The sequence below is a fragment of the Hypanus sabinus genome, chromosome 17 (assembly GCF_030144855.1).
Source record: "Hypanus sabinus isolate sHypSab1 chromosome 17, sHypSab1.hap1, whole genome shotgun sequence".
Classification (NCBI taxonomy): Eukaryota; Metazoa; Chordata; class Chondrichthyes; order Myliobatiformes; family Dasyatidae; genus Hypanus; species Hypanus sabinus.
In genome coordinates this window covers 3,335,860-3,348,870 of record NC_082722.1, presented here as the reverse complement: position 1 = coordinate 3,348,870, position 13,011 = coordinate 3,335,860, and positions in this window count along the sequence as shown.

Here is a 13,011-nt window from a genome sequence, read left to right as displayed (position 1 = left end):
CACTCTCTGTTTTGGGTTAATTTTTTCATACAGTTGTCACAAAGAGGATTTGTACCATCCCCACTCTCTCATCCAGTCACAGGGAGTACTTCAGCAGTGACTCAAGGACCTTGTTCCCCCTCTGGTGGGGGAGAGTGTGCTGAGTGGTGAATGCAGAGTACTGGGAGCTCATTGTGTATTCAGCCTCTGCCTCAATCCTTCAGCTTGTGTTCTCTGCTAAACTCCTGGGATGTGAAATGGAAGGAGAATGTCTGTCAAACCAAGGAGTTAGATTTCGAGCCAATCACTGGTTTGTTACTAGGTTCTCAAAGCAAGCCTCTTGTAAAGAGTAAATGCTAAACTCTGGTTCGTACTTCAACAGGCAACAGGGTCCTTTGCCATCTGTTGATTTTTTTTTGCCTCAGTGCAAGAGCCGTTAAGCAGAGCATTAATTTTCTCAAGTAGGATTAGCTTCTCGATCTGAGCTTAACCGCAGGAATCACCAAGTTATCTTGCTGTCCTGCACTGGTGAGGATGCACCCACTCAGCAGCACTGTGACACCATCACCTGTGCAAGACATGGCAGAGACATCTAAAATAATGAGGGGCGCAGATAGAGCAGGTGAAAGGGAACATTTCCCTACTCCAGAGTTCAGTAAAACCACAGGTTGTAGGGGAAGAGGGCCGAAATTTAGTGGACACTTTTTTATCCAGAGAGGTGACTACCTGGAACACACTGCCAGAGTGGTGGAAGCAGAGTCATTGGAGAAGCACTTAAATGACCACTTTGGCAGCTGTGGGTTGAGAGTGGGAGATGGACAATATGGATAGGTGTTCGCCGGTCAGTGTGGAATCGGTGGCTCGAATTGCCCGTTTCCATGCTCTGTGACTTTGGAACTACGCTGGAAGCAGTAGTGTGGATCTAACATGGTAACACAGGCAGGGAGAAATGTCCACAGTGCTCACAAGAAAGCTTGTCAGCGGCCAGGCCTTACCTACTGACAGTCCGACCCAAGCCACTCCAGCAAGATGAACAACAAAAATAAGAGAGAACCCATTATCCACTGGTCCCCAGTCCAATCACATCATTCCCATTCCCCCTCTCACATAAATGCCCTTCAACTCCTATGTGACTTTCTGTAACAGGGTAATTTACAGTGGACAATTCATCCATCAAAACCAAAAATACCTGAAGACAGGATATAGGTCAAGTCTGTGCAGATGAGAATCTTGGCATAAACTAGTTGGGCTGAAAGGGCTGTTTCTGTGCTGTATGATTCTACGACTCTAAAACCAGAAAATACTTGAAGCACTCAACAGGTTGGGCCGAATTTGTGGGACAATTTAAGGTGTGATTGTGTTTGGTACCCTGGTCACAAAGCTCTTTAAGCTGTATCTGATATGGGCATTTCCAGGTACCCTCTCTAAAGGGAGGTTGTGTTATGAACACCTGCTCTGCAAGGACTGGCTTATTTCCCTGTCTAGTTTCTGCAATGAGGCCTAGCTGCTAATGCCTACTGCTTGAGTGATAGGGATCCCTCCCGACAAAGGAGAAGATACTTCCAGTTCACAGCTTGATATATTTTTAATGGTACTTGTTTAAATTTAAACAAATAGTTCTTAACCCACATTTAACACTCACAGAAGATTTCTGATTTATACAAGTTTTCTGAATTTTGTAAGATTTATCAATTACAAAATATCTCCAAACTCAGGTACAATTGTACTTCCTACACCAGCCAAAGAAACTTAACATCTCAGCCATGTCCTGATGAGTTTATACTCAACCATCATCGAGAGTGTTGTGACCACCTCTGTCACCATTTGGTTTTCTGCTCTCTCCTCCCTCTCCAAGTCCAGGTGGCAGCGAGTGGTCCACTCAGTGGAGAAGGTCATTGACTGTCATCGCCGAAGTGCTGAAAAAATTACTACTGATTCCTCCCACCCTAGCAATCATCTATTCACCAAACTGGCATCAGGGAGATGCTTCAAGGCTACACGGCATCTCCAAAGCTGCTTTCCGGCAGCCATCCAGCTTCTCAACCAAACTCACCCTAAATGTCCCTGCACAACATCTGTTGAACGATCTTTCCTGCTGCCCTTGTTCTGTTGATAATGATTGAGTCTGTTCATATGTTCACATTTATTTAAGTTTGATTATTGGCATTTGCAGGTGTGACTGTAAGGAGAAGTGTTGTTTGCTCGTGGCTGTTGTTTGCACTATTGTCTTGTGAACTGCTGGCTGCTATTGTGTTGTCTGTTGTGGTATCATCCTGTCATTTTATGTTTGACACCAAACCACAATCGGTTCTGGCAGTAACGTGATTCTGATTCCGATTCTTACAATATACCAATGAGTTGCAGATGAACAAATCATAAATCACATAAAACAAAGGTTGAGGAATGAATTCTAATTCTTCTTTCTGACACCCAGTTTTTCAGTCATTCCCCTTGTCAGTCCTAACTATCCTCAATGCTACATAATATTTATACCATTTTGCTGCTAGTTGACATTTGTTTGTCATGTTTCTCAGATATCTTTGCTTTGACAAAGTAATTCAAACAGATGGTTTAAAATCTTCTGGGGACATAGTGCCCAGCCACCTAAAATTAATGCTGTGAGGGATGACTCTATGAGTACACAACCATTAATAGATCAGCTATGCTGTGACAAAATCAGCCCAGTACGAAACCTTCCCTGATCTCTATCACATTGTCACAAATAACTTAGCTGCAGTTGCCTGGTTTGATGAAAACCAATTAACGTAACCCCGTTGTTTTTCATTTGGCTGCTGCAGATCAGGACAACTCATGGTCACTCCAACTGGTAAACATTATGTCTTGATCAGCCAGTCCCAGCTGTGGACCAACATCCTTTACTCTTTAAACGATGCTGATTGCAAAGCTGTGTTTTTAACTTCAAACTGATTATTGTTTGCAATTTGCATGAAGAACTAAATACTGGTTCTTCTTTACAGCAAGAAGCTGGCAAGGAATATTGGTTAGAAGTTTAACTTTGTCACAGACAACACTGACTCTTTGAAATGTCATGTTGGTATGCTGGAAACCTGAGGTTGGCAATAAGCCTTTCAGGCCCTGGAAAGTGAATATCCATCGCAGTTGTTTCAGGTCAATGAGCCTTTTTTTTGGAATAGTGAAGCAGACAGGAGAAGTTGCAGGGAAGTGTGAAAACTCCAACCAACAGTGTTAAGGTCTGGATCAAGCTGATGTCCCTAGGGCAGTGCGATGCTCATGCCATGCTCTGCCTGCCATGTGGAGCAGGTCATCTGTTGTTTTTGTGAAACGGGAACACAGAAACAGCGATGTGCTAAGCTGCCTACACAATCTCCGTCCCAGCACAGTGGTAAGTCGAGGTGACATGGAAATAGGATCTGTGTCTCCTGTGCCTACTGCAGCAGGACAGCAACCGAGGTGAGAGGGAAAGTCTGCACTCAGACGGAGAGCAGAAAAACCAACATTGTCACTCGTAGCCTTGCTGGCTCAGAGGTGGTTGGAAGGAGCTGATATGATGGAGATGACAAGAGGAGGAGAAATGTGGAGAGGGCAATGCTAGGCCTGTGATACAGAGTGCAGCAGATAATGTCTGAAATAAAAGAATTATCCAGCTGGTCAGGCAGCTTGTGTGAGGTAAGAAACTGAGTTCATCTTATAGGACATTCCTTTTCTCTCCACCATCCTCTTTTCAAGAACTTTTATTTTTTATTCATTTATTGAGATGCAGTGTAGAGTAACTTTTCCAGCCCTTAGAGCAGTCCAGCTCAGCAGCCCCCAATTTAACCCTAGCCTAAACACGAGGACACCCAGATGGTCGCATGGGGAACATACAAACTAATTGAATCCAGATCACTGATACTGTAAAGCTTTGTGCTAACAACTACAGTAACATTCTAGTCATTTGATTTGATTTAATTTCTACTTTATCTGACTTCTATCAAAAGATGAAGGAACTGGAGAATGCTTCCAGTATTCAGTAGCTCTATTTACTCACCTCTCCTCTCCTCTGTGTGTGCACGCGCACATCTGTCTGATTGTCTATGTGGCTGTGTGTGTGTCTATTTGTGTTTATGAGTATGTGCGTGTGTGTCTGTGTGACTTGTGTGTTCATGTGTGTGTAGGTGTGTGTCTGCATGTCTGTTTGTATATGCCTGTATGTGTTTCTGTTTGTGTGTGTGTGAATGTGTGTGTCTGCTTGAGTGTGTGTGTGTGTCTGTGTGTGCATTTCTCTGTGTGTGTATGTGTGTGCATGTGTGTCTCTGTGTGTGTGTATCTCTGTATGTTCATGAATGCTTGTGTGTGAGTATGTGTACGTGTCTGTGTGTGTGCGCGTGTGTATGTGTGTGTGCTTGTGTCTGTGTGAATCTATGCGTTTGTGTGTATGTGTCTGAGTGTGAGTGTGTGTGTATGTGTGTGTTTGTGTCCAATTGTGTGTGTCAGAGAGAATGACTTGTCCCTTTCTATCCGTGTGTGTATGTGAGAACGAGAAAGAGAAAGAAAAAAAATCAAGACACATGAGATTATGTGTGCGAGAGAGAGAAAGAGAGGGAGAGGGGGGAGAGAGGGGGTGAGAGAGAGGGAGAGGGAGGGGGAGAGAGAGAGGGAGTGAGAGAGAGAGAGAGAGGGAGAGGGAGTGAGGGAGGGAGAGCGAGAGGGAGAGAGTAAGAGGGGAAGTCACCTGTGTGGTGTGTGTTTGAGTGACACCTGTGCAGACTCTCTCCGTTGAGAATAATCCAGACTTCCTCATGAAGGGGAATCTGCTAATTCCCTGTCAAACTGTGGAAGCCTATGCCAGGTTCAGATGGAGCGGGTCCAGACCTGGCAGGGGAGATGTGTTAATGATGGAAGGGTTGTGAGCGAAGCAAGCTGGCAGATCTGTAGATTCTAGGAGAGTTGCTAATTGCACTTCCCCTTCAGAAAGATGTTTTCCTGTTGTCATCACACAGTGGAAACCAATAGACCATTTGTCATGTTTGTTCAGCTGGGCAGATGGTGCCAGAGTCAGGCTGACTGAGTTGCTGAGGCGTGGAAGAGCAGAACCCAGTGAGTGCTGAAACCACACCATTCCCTTCTCTGCGGTTGCCCCCACCAGCTGAGGCATTGTATTAGGGATTTCAGGATCCCAGCCCCAGTCTGCATGTGCCCCACCCATAAACCCCACGCAGAGCCAGCTGTGTGTTGGGCTGATCCGAGACGGGCCGAGAAGACCGTCATCTCAAGACATCATTCATAAGCTGATTACTGACTGATGCAAAAATAAAACAGGTAACCTAAAGCTAACAGCAGGGTGACCAATTTGTTGAGTAGCTTCACTGAGAACTGTGATGAAGGGGGTGGGGGGGGACTTGGAACCGGAATAGGAGTGGGTTTACTATTGTCACCTCTACCGAGATACAATGAGACCCTGGTCAGGCTTACCGTTCATACAGATCAGATTGTTACACAGTGCACTGATCCAGTGCAAGGTAAATCAATAACTGAATGCAGAATAACATGTAATAGCTACAGAAAAAGTACAGTATAAACTCCAAATAAAAGAAATAGTCGGCAATGTTTGGATTTTCATTTCCTTCTGTTTTGGGTACCCGAGTCTAAGGTTGAACATATCACTCATTCCCATGGACTCGTGGAATTGTACAGCTCGATCACGTCCTTCCCAACCTTTTTGAAACGGGTGGCGCACTTGCAGACAGCAATTCCTGCTGGCAAATGTGGTGACAGAGAGACCTGATGCTGTCCATGCCAGAGAGTCAGGTTCCATCCCAGTCTGCATGTCCTCCATTCCCCACCCACCCCCACTGGGTTGATTGTCCCTAAGTGTGTGGGTGGTTGGGGGGAGTTGATAAAGGATGTGAGGAAAATAAAATGGGATTAGAAGGGATTGGTGTAAGTGGATGGCTGATGGTCAGTACGGACTCTGGGCCAAAGGGCCAGTTTCTCCAGAGTATCCCATGACTTCAATGTCCCAGTTGTAAGCCCCTGCTTAGCCACTGGAATCAGGGAATGTCCCATTTTAATGCAGCCCATCAATGTTAATCGATATTCTTCCAGCTGTGCATTACAGAGCAGAGTGTAGCTCCTCTGAGTAAACCCAGCATCTCGCTCCCACCAGAAGAAGGTGAACAGCAACTTCCACCCTCCTGGTCATATCAGCAATGCACTGAGTAGTGTGGTGGTTAAGAGAAGACACATTGGGACAGAGGAAATCATCTTTCAACCATATTGCTAAATTCCATGTTTGTATTGCTACCATGTTCTCCCCATTCCCTATTCCTGAACAGATAACTGCAGCTTTGGGAAATTCTGATCAGAGTGCCTGCATTGCAAGGTGAGGCACACTCTATGGAGCTTCACGAGATCCTACAGGAAGCTTCAACCTTACATATTGCCACGGGCTGCCCTGATCACAAGGGCTGGAGTCGTAGGGAGGGATTGAACAGGTTAGGCTGTTTTCTTGGATGAAAGGAGAATGAAGGGACTTACACAAAATGGTGAGGGCTTACATAGGGTAAATGCATGCAGGCTTTTTCCACTGAGGTTGGGTGAAGCTGGAACTGGAGATCAAAGGTTAAGGAGAACCCAAAGGGAAAAGTCTTCACTCAGAATGATGATCGTAGAGCAAGCTGCTGGCAGAAGTGATGGATGGTTCGATTTCAAGAGAAATTTAAGAAAAATTAAGAAATTTTAAAAGAATTTTGGATATGTACATTGATAGAAAGAGTATCGACTGCAGATCAATGGAATGAAGCAACTATAGTTCGGGACAGACTAAATGGGTTAAAGGGCCTTTTTCTGTGCTGTATTGCTCTATGACTCTTAAGTGTTAAGACCATAAGCCATAGGAGCAGAATTAGGCCATTTGGCCCATCAAGTCAGCTCCGCCATTCAATCATGGCTGATCATTTTTTAACCCCATTTCACGGCCTTCTCTCCATAACCTTTGATGCCATGAACATTCAAGACCCTATCCGTCTCTGCCCTAAATACACCCAATGACCTGTCCTCCCCAGCTGCCTGTGGTAATAAATTCCACAAATTCACCACCCCTGGCTAAAGAAATTTCTCTGCATCTCTGCTTTGAATGGAAGCAGCTCTATCCTGAGGCTGTGCCCTCTTGTCCTAGACTCTCTCATCCTTTCCATATCTACACTGTCTAGTCCTTTCAACATTTTAAAGGTTTCAATGAGATCCCCCTTCATCCTTCTAAATTCCTGCAAGTACAGACCCAGAGCCATCAAACATTTCTTGTATGATAAACCTTTCATTCCTGGAGTCATCCTTGTGAACCTCCTTTGGACCCTCTCCAACGCCAGCACATCTTTTCTAAGATGAGGGGCCCAAAACTGTTCACAATACTCAAGGTGAGGCCTCACCAGTGCCTTATAAAGCCTCAGCATCACATCCCTGCTCTTGTATTCTAGACCTCTTGAAATGAAACCTAATGTTGCATTTGCCTTCCTCGCTACCAACTCAAGCTGCAAGTTAACTTTTAGAATGTTCTGCACAAGGACTCCCAAGTCCCTTTGCATCTCAGATTTTTGGATTTTCTCTCTGTTTAGAAAATAGTCTGCATATTTATTTCTACTACCAGAGTGCATTTCCAAGCATTTTCCAACATTTCATTAGCCACTCCCTTGCCCATTCTCCTAATCTGTCTAAATACTTCTACATCCTACCTGTTTCCTCAACACTACCTGCCCCTCCACTAGTCTTTGTATCATCTAAAAACCTGGCAACAAAGCCATCTATTTCATCATGTTGATCATTTATATCCAGCATAAAAAGAAGTGGTCCCAACACCAACTGCTGCAAAACACCACTAGTCACTGGTATCCAACCAGATAATGATCTTTTTATTCCCACTCGCTGCCTTCTTCCAATCAGCCAATGCATCTTAGTAACTTTCCTGTAATACCATGGGCCCGTAACTTGGTAAACAGCCTCTCATGTGTGGCACGTTGTCAAAGGCCTTCTGAAAGTCCAAACGTACAACATCCACTGCATCCCATTTATCTGTCCTACTTGTAATCTCCTCAAAGAATTCCAACAGGTTCGTCAGACAGGATTTTCAATCAAGGAGACCATGCTGATTTTATCCTATCTAGTCCTGTGTCACCAAATGCTCCATCACCTCATCCTTAACAATTGACTCTAACATCTTCCTAACCACTGAGGTCAGGCTAACTGGTCTATAACTTCCTTTCTGCTGCCTTTCTCCTTTCTTAAAGAGTGGCATGACATTTGCAATTTGCCAGTCCTCTGGCACCAGGCCAGAATACAATGATTTTTAAAGATTATTTCTAATGCCGCTACAATCTCTAACACTAAGTGGTGGTTGAAGTGTTATTGCAGAGACGGGAAATCAGTTATAGAATAAATTATGTGGGAGGAATATTAGAGTATGTGTCAATTATAAGCTCATGAGCACAATCCACTCCCACAACACAGAATGGGAGTTGGCATTTCTTGTGATTTATGGAATTCTAATCAACATATATTCTAATATACTTAGAGGCCATGACACGCCTTTCGTGAGCGTTCACTTTGAAAGGACTAGAACATAAAGGCAAGGCTTTATTAGGAATTGGCTAGACTGCACTTGGAGTCTTATGAGCAGCTTTGAGCTCCTTATCCAAGAAAGGATGTACTGGCATTGGAGAGGGTCCAGAGGAGGTTTACGACAATGATCCTGGAACTGAAAGGGTTAATGTAAGAGGAGTGTTTGATAACTCTGGGTCTGTACTCACCGGAGTTTCAATGATGTGGGGTGATCCAATTTTAATCAACCGAATATTGCAAGATCTAGACAGAGTGAATACAGAGAGGATGTTTTCTGTAGTGTGGGAGTCCGGGACCAGAGGGCACAGCCTCAGAATAGAGGGATGTTCCTTTAGAACAGAGATAAGAAATTCATTAGGTGATGAATCTGTGGAATTGATTGCCACTGGTGGTTGTGGAAGCCAAGTCTTTGGGTATAATTAAAGGCTGTTATATTCTTGATTAGTAAGGGTGTCGAAGGTTTACAGAGAATAGACAGGAGAAGGGGGTTGAGAGGTATAATTAATCATCCATGGATAGATTTAATGGGCTGAATGGCCTAATCTTGTGCTACGTTTATTTCTGTCTTATGGCATTGATTACTTCTCCTCTTCAGAAGAAGGGCAGCAAGGCTGATATTAGCAATTCACTTTATCACACCTTATCCAGGCTTCATTTTACATAATATCACTAAATCCTTCATTACCTCTGTCTCAAAGTCTGGCAGCCTCACACTCACTGGTCATAGAATGTACTCAGTCCAGCCTGCCTTGTAAGACATCGCTCATTCACTGCCCTGCCCAGGAACATTCTGAACCCATCTGTGGTGAACTATGTGCCTGTCTGGACAGGCCCCTCTGCTGACTGCTCCTGTGGCTCCTCCCACAGGCCCCTGTATAAAGGTGATTGGAGGCACTGCTCCTCCCTCAGTCTCCAGGATGTTGCGTGATGGTCCAGCTAATAAAAACCTATCTCGCCTCACGTCTCCGAGAGTTATTGATGGCGCATCACCATCCATGCTGTGAAGCGAGGTGAACAGGAGATGCCTGAACTCTCACCCTGACCTTCTGCTGCTGTAACTTTGTTCTTCTGTGAGCCGGGCCTATTCCTCAGTGAGAGACTTGATCGAGCCCACTCCAGAAAGTATTACACCTGCACCCTGCCTGTCTGAGAAAGGGAGGTAACTCTTATCAACACTTCCGGCAAGATGGTGGCACGTGCAAACACACCAGTCTCTTGGGGGCCAACCATAGGGGCTTTCTTCTTGGTAAAATTCATTTTTTATAATCCATAGTTAATTCTACTATAAGAAACACTGGGTGCTGAAGGGCTGCTCCATCAGTGATGAGCTCATTGATCGGAGTAGCTGGACTGGTGACAGTGGAGCCAGCGGAGGGGTCGAAAGAATTGGCTGAAGTGTCAAAGGAGCTGGTTGGAGTACTGGAGAAGCTGGACGGATTATCGGAGTTAGTGCAGTATAACCGTGGGAGATTGTCTCAGACATTTCACTTGTGGTCACAAGACCCTGTTGGACAGTGATAATGTAAGTTGCTGCAGGTCTGTGCCTCTACTATTGTCTGGTAGAGAAAGCATCGACATGGCAGCTGTGTAGCCTCATTGTAGCAAGAAATAGGCCTCAAGCCTTCGGCTTTCCTTCTGCTGCAAACCAGGTGAGAGATGTGGAAGCACTAGGACAGGGGTCAGCAACCTTTACCACTGAAAGAGCCACTTGGACCCGTTTCCCACAGAAAAGAAAACACTGGGAGCCGCAAAACCCGTTTGACATTTAAAATGAAATAACACTGCATACAAAGTTTTTTTTGCCTTTATGCTATGTATAAACAAACTATAATGTGTTGCATTTATGAAATTGATGAACTCCTGCAGAGAAAACGAAATTACATTTCTGCATGCAACAAAAACATTTTGAACTCCGAAAAAAAGACGTTGGGTTGAAGGTTACTTTTAAGTAAAATACTCAATGTCTATTTGAGTCCTTCTTGTATTTATGAAAAACGCCGAACTTAAATTTTCCGCCAGCAGCAAACCAAAAATAACGTCAGCCAGCTGTCAGCCTGAAAAATAAAAGGACTATTTCACTGAACAATGAAAAAATATGAATATACATAAAATAATAGGCAATTAAAATATTTATCATACTTGGTTAATGGGATTTCTGCTCCTGGACCTCAGCGCAGAGTGTCTGCACATCAGGGCTGTATGACGTCACCTTCATCTTTACACAGGATCGCAAGCTGTCATCTGTGAGGCGTGCACGATGTTTGTTTTTAATAAAGTTCATGTTGGAGAACACCTGCTCACTTACATATGTGGATCCAAAGATCGACAGGACTCAAAGCGCATACTTTTTAATGTTTACATAAATGTCGGGCATAGCATTCCATGTTTCGAACACAAGTTTGTCCGGTTTTAGAAGGTTTTCAATATCACTCCATTTGTGTTTCTGAGCAAGAACGGCCTTCTGACGGGCAACATCTTCAAGGTCTGCTGTCAAGCGTCTAAACTTGGACACCCATATGTCTTTGTCGGCTATGTCGGCCAGTTCCATCTCAAGATCAGGTTGACTCACACCTGCCAATGCAGTCGTATTCAGTAGGGAAGGATCGATGCTTAAGGGAGTGACCGGGAAGGATAATTTTTTTTTTCTCTCTGAACTCACAGAAGCGTTTCCCAAACGATGTTTGCATTGCGATGATTGCAGAATGTAAATACTCCGAAATTATCATGTCGTGACCTTGTTTGAACTCTCTCAAATTGGGGAAGTGAGACAAAGTGCCTTTCTGTAAATCTCTGGCAAGCACTGTCAACTTGCGCTCGAATGCCAAAACATCCTCCAACATGTGCAGGGCTGTGCGTCCTTTCCCCTGAAGAGCTGTGTTCAGCGTGTTCAGGTGCGCTGTCATGTCTACCATGAAGTGTAGCTTTTCCAGCCACTCTGGCTGTTCCAGCTCAGGAAAGGTGAGCCCTTTGCTGCCCAGGAAAGTTTTCACTTCTTCCAGACACGCGACAAAGCGTTTCAGCACCTTCCGTCTGGACAGCCAGCGATAAAAACACGTTGTAGCGGTGTCAGTAAACTGCAGTCAAAGATAGCTTTATTCGAACTAAACAGCCTTGCTTTTAAGCCTCCCTCAACCCAGCCCCCATGGACGCAGATGCTGCAAAAGACGCGTACTCACAAACCCCCGTAGGCTAACTCCCTTAGCCGGAATGCTGGCTAATTGTGAGCCGTTTCGGATGTGCCAGCCACACTTAGATTGTACAAGATCACCATAATCTTCAAATTTAGAATTACATTTCAAAAGCTAACAAACTAACATAAAATACATTTTAATTAAATACTGACCAATTATTTCCCAAAGCCACAGGGAGCCGCAGCACAGAGGTGAAAGAGCCACAAATGGCTCGGGAGCCGCAGGTTGCCGACCCCCGCACTAGGACATGGTGGAGCTCGGCTGGGGCCTGGACGCACCTGTTGGTGCTGCCCTCGTGTGTTTGAGCAGTGGAATGACAGGCTGGATTGCATGCGTCTGTACCATCCATTGCTGGACATTGTCGCTCAGGGACTTGGACTATATATGGTTTTTGGAGTGAATATGCTTCTTTGCTTGATAGTTATAATTATGGTACTCATTAGTTTTGAATGTTTGCTTGCTTTTTTAAATATTTTGCACCTTCACTCCAAATGCTTCTTCAGGCATGTCGATGACACCTTTGTGGTGCGGCCTCATGGACTCCAACACTTCCACAACCAATTGAACAGGACACATCCAAACGTTCAATTTGTGATGGAGATGAAGAAGAATGGTTTCCTCCCATTCCTGGATATTCTGATACAATGGAAAACAAACAGTGGCCTTAGACATGGCTTCTATCTGAAACGCACTCACATGGACTTATAACAATAACAGTCACCATCATGACTCCCAATGCAGAGTGGTCCTTTCTACTTTGATCAACCATGCAAAAACTATTTCGGACCAGGAGAGTCTCCTTGGGGGAATAGGACGACTACACACAACTTTCCGACAGAATGGCTACAAGGAGAAGGAAATCACTCAGGCCCTTGAGAGAGCCAATGGAAAAATCAGGAAGCCTAACAGTGAGAAGGAACCCATTGCCACCAGCTGTCTTCCCTACATTTCCACAGAGTTTGGAAGCATCTCCAGGATCCTGAAGAAAAACTGGATTAATACTATCTGCAAAGCTGTAAGGAAACTCAAATCACAGGTCAAAGGTGATCTGAGAATCAGATTGCCTGGTGTTTACAGGATCCCCTGTGAATATGGAGCAAGGTAGATCGGCCAGAGGGGACACATGGTGGAGACCCGTATCAAGGAGCGCAGGAGGTGTATCCATTTGGGTTACCTGGAGAAATTAGCAGTAGTGGAATATTGCATTTGCAAAGGCCATGGGATTGACATCAATGGCACAAAACTACTGTGTCACACGAATAGCATT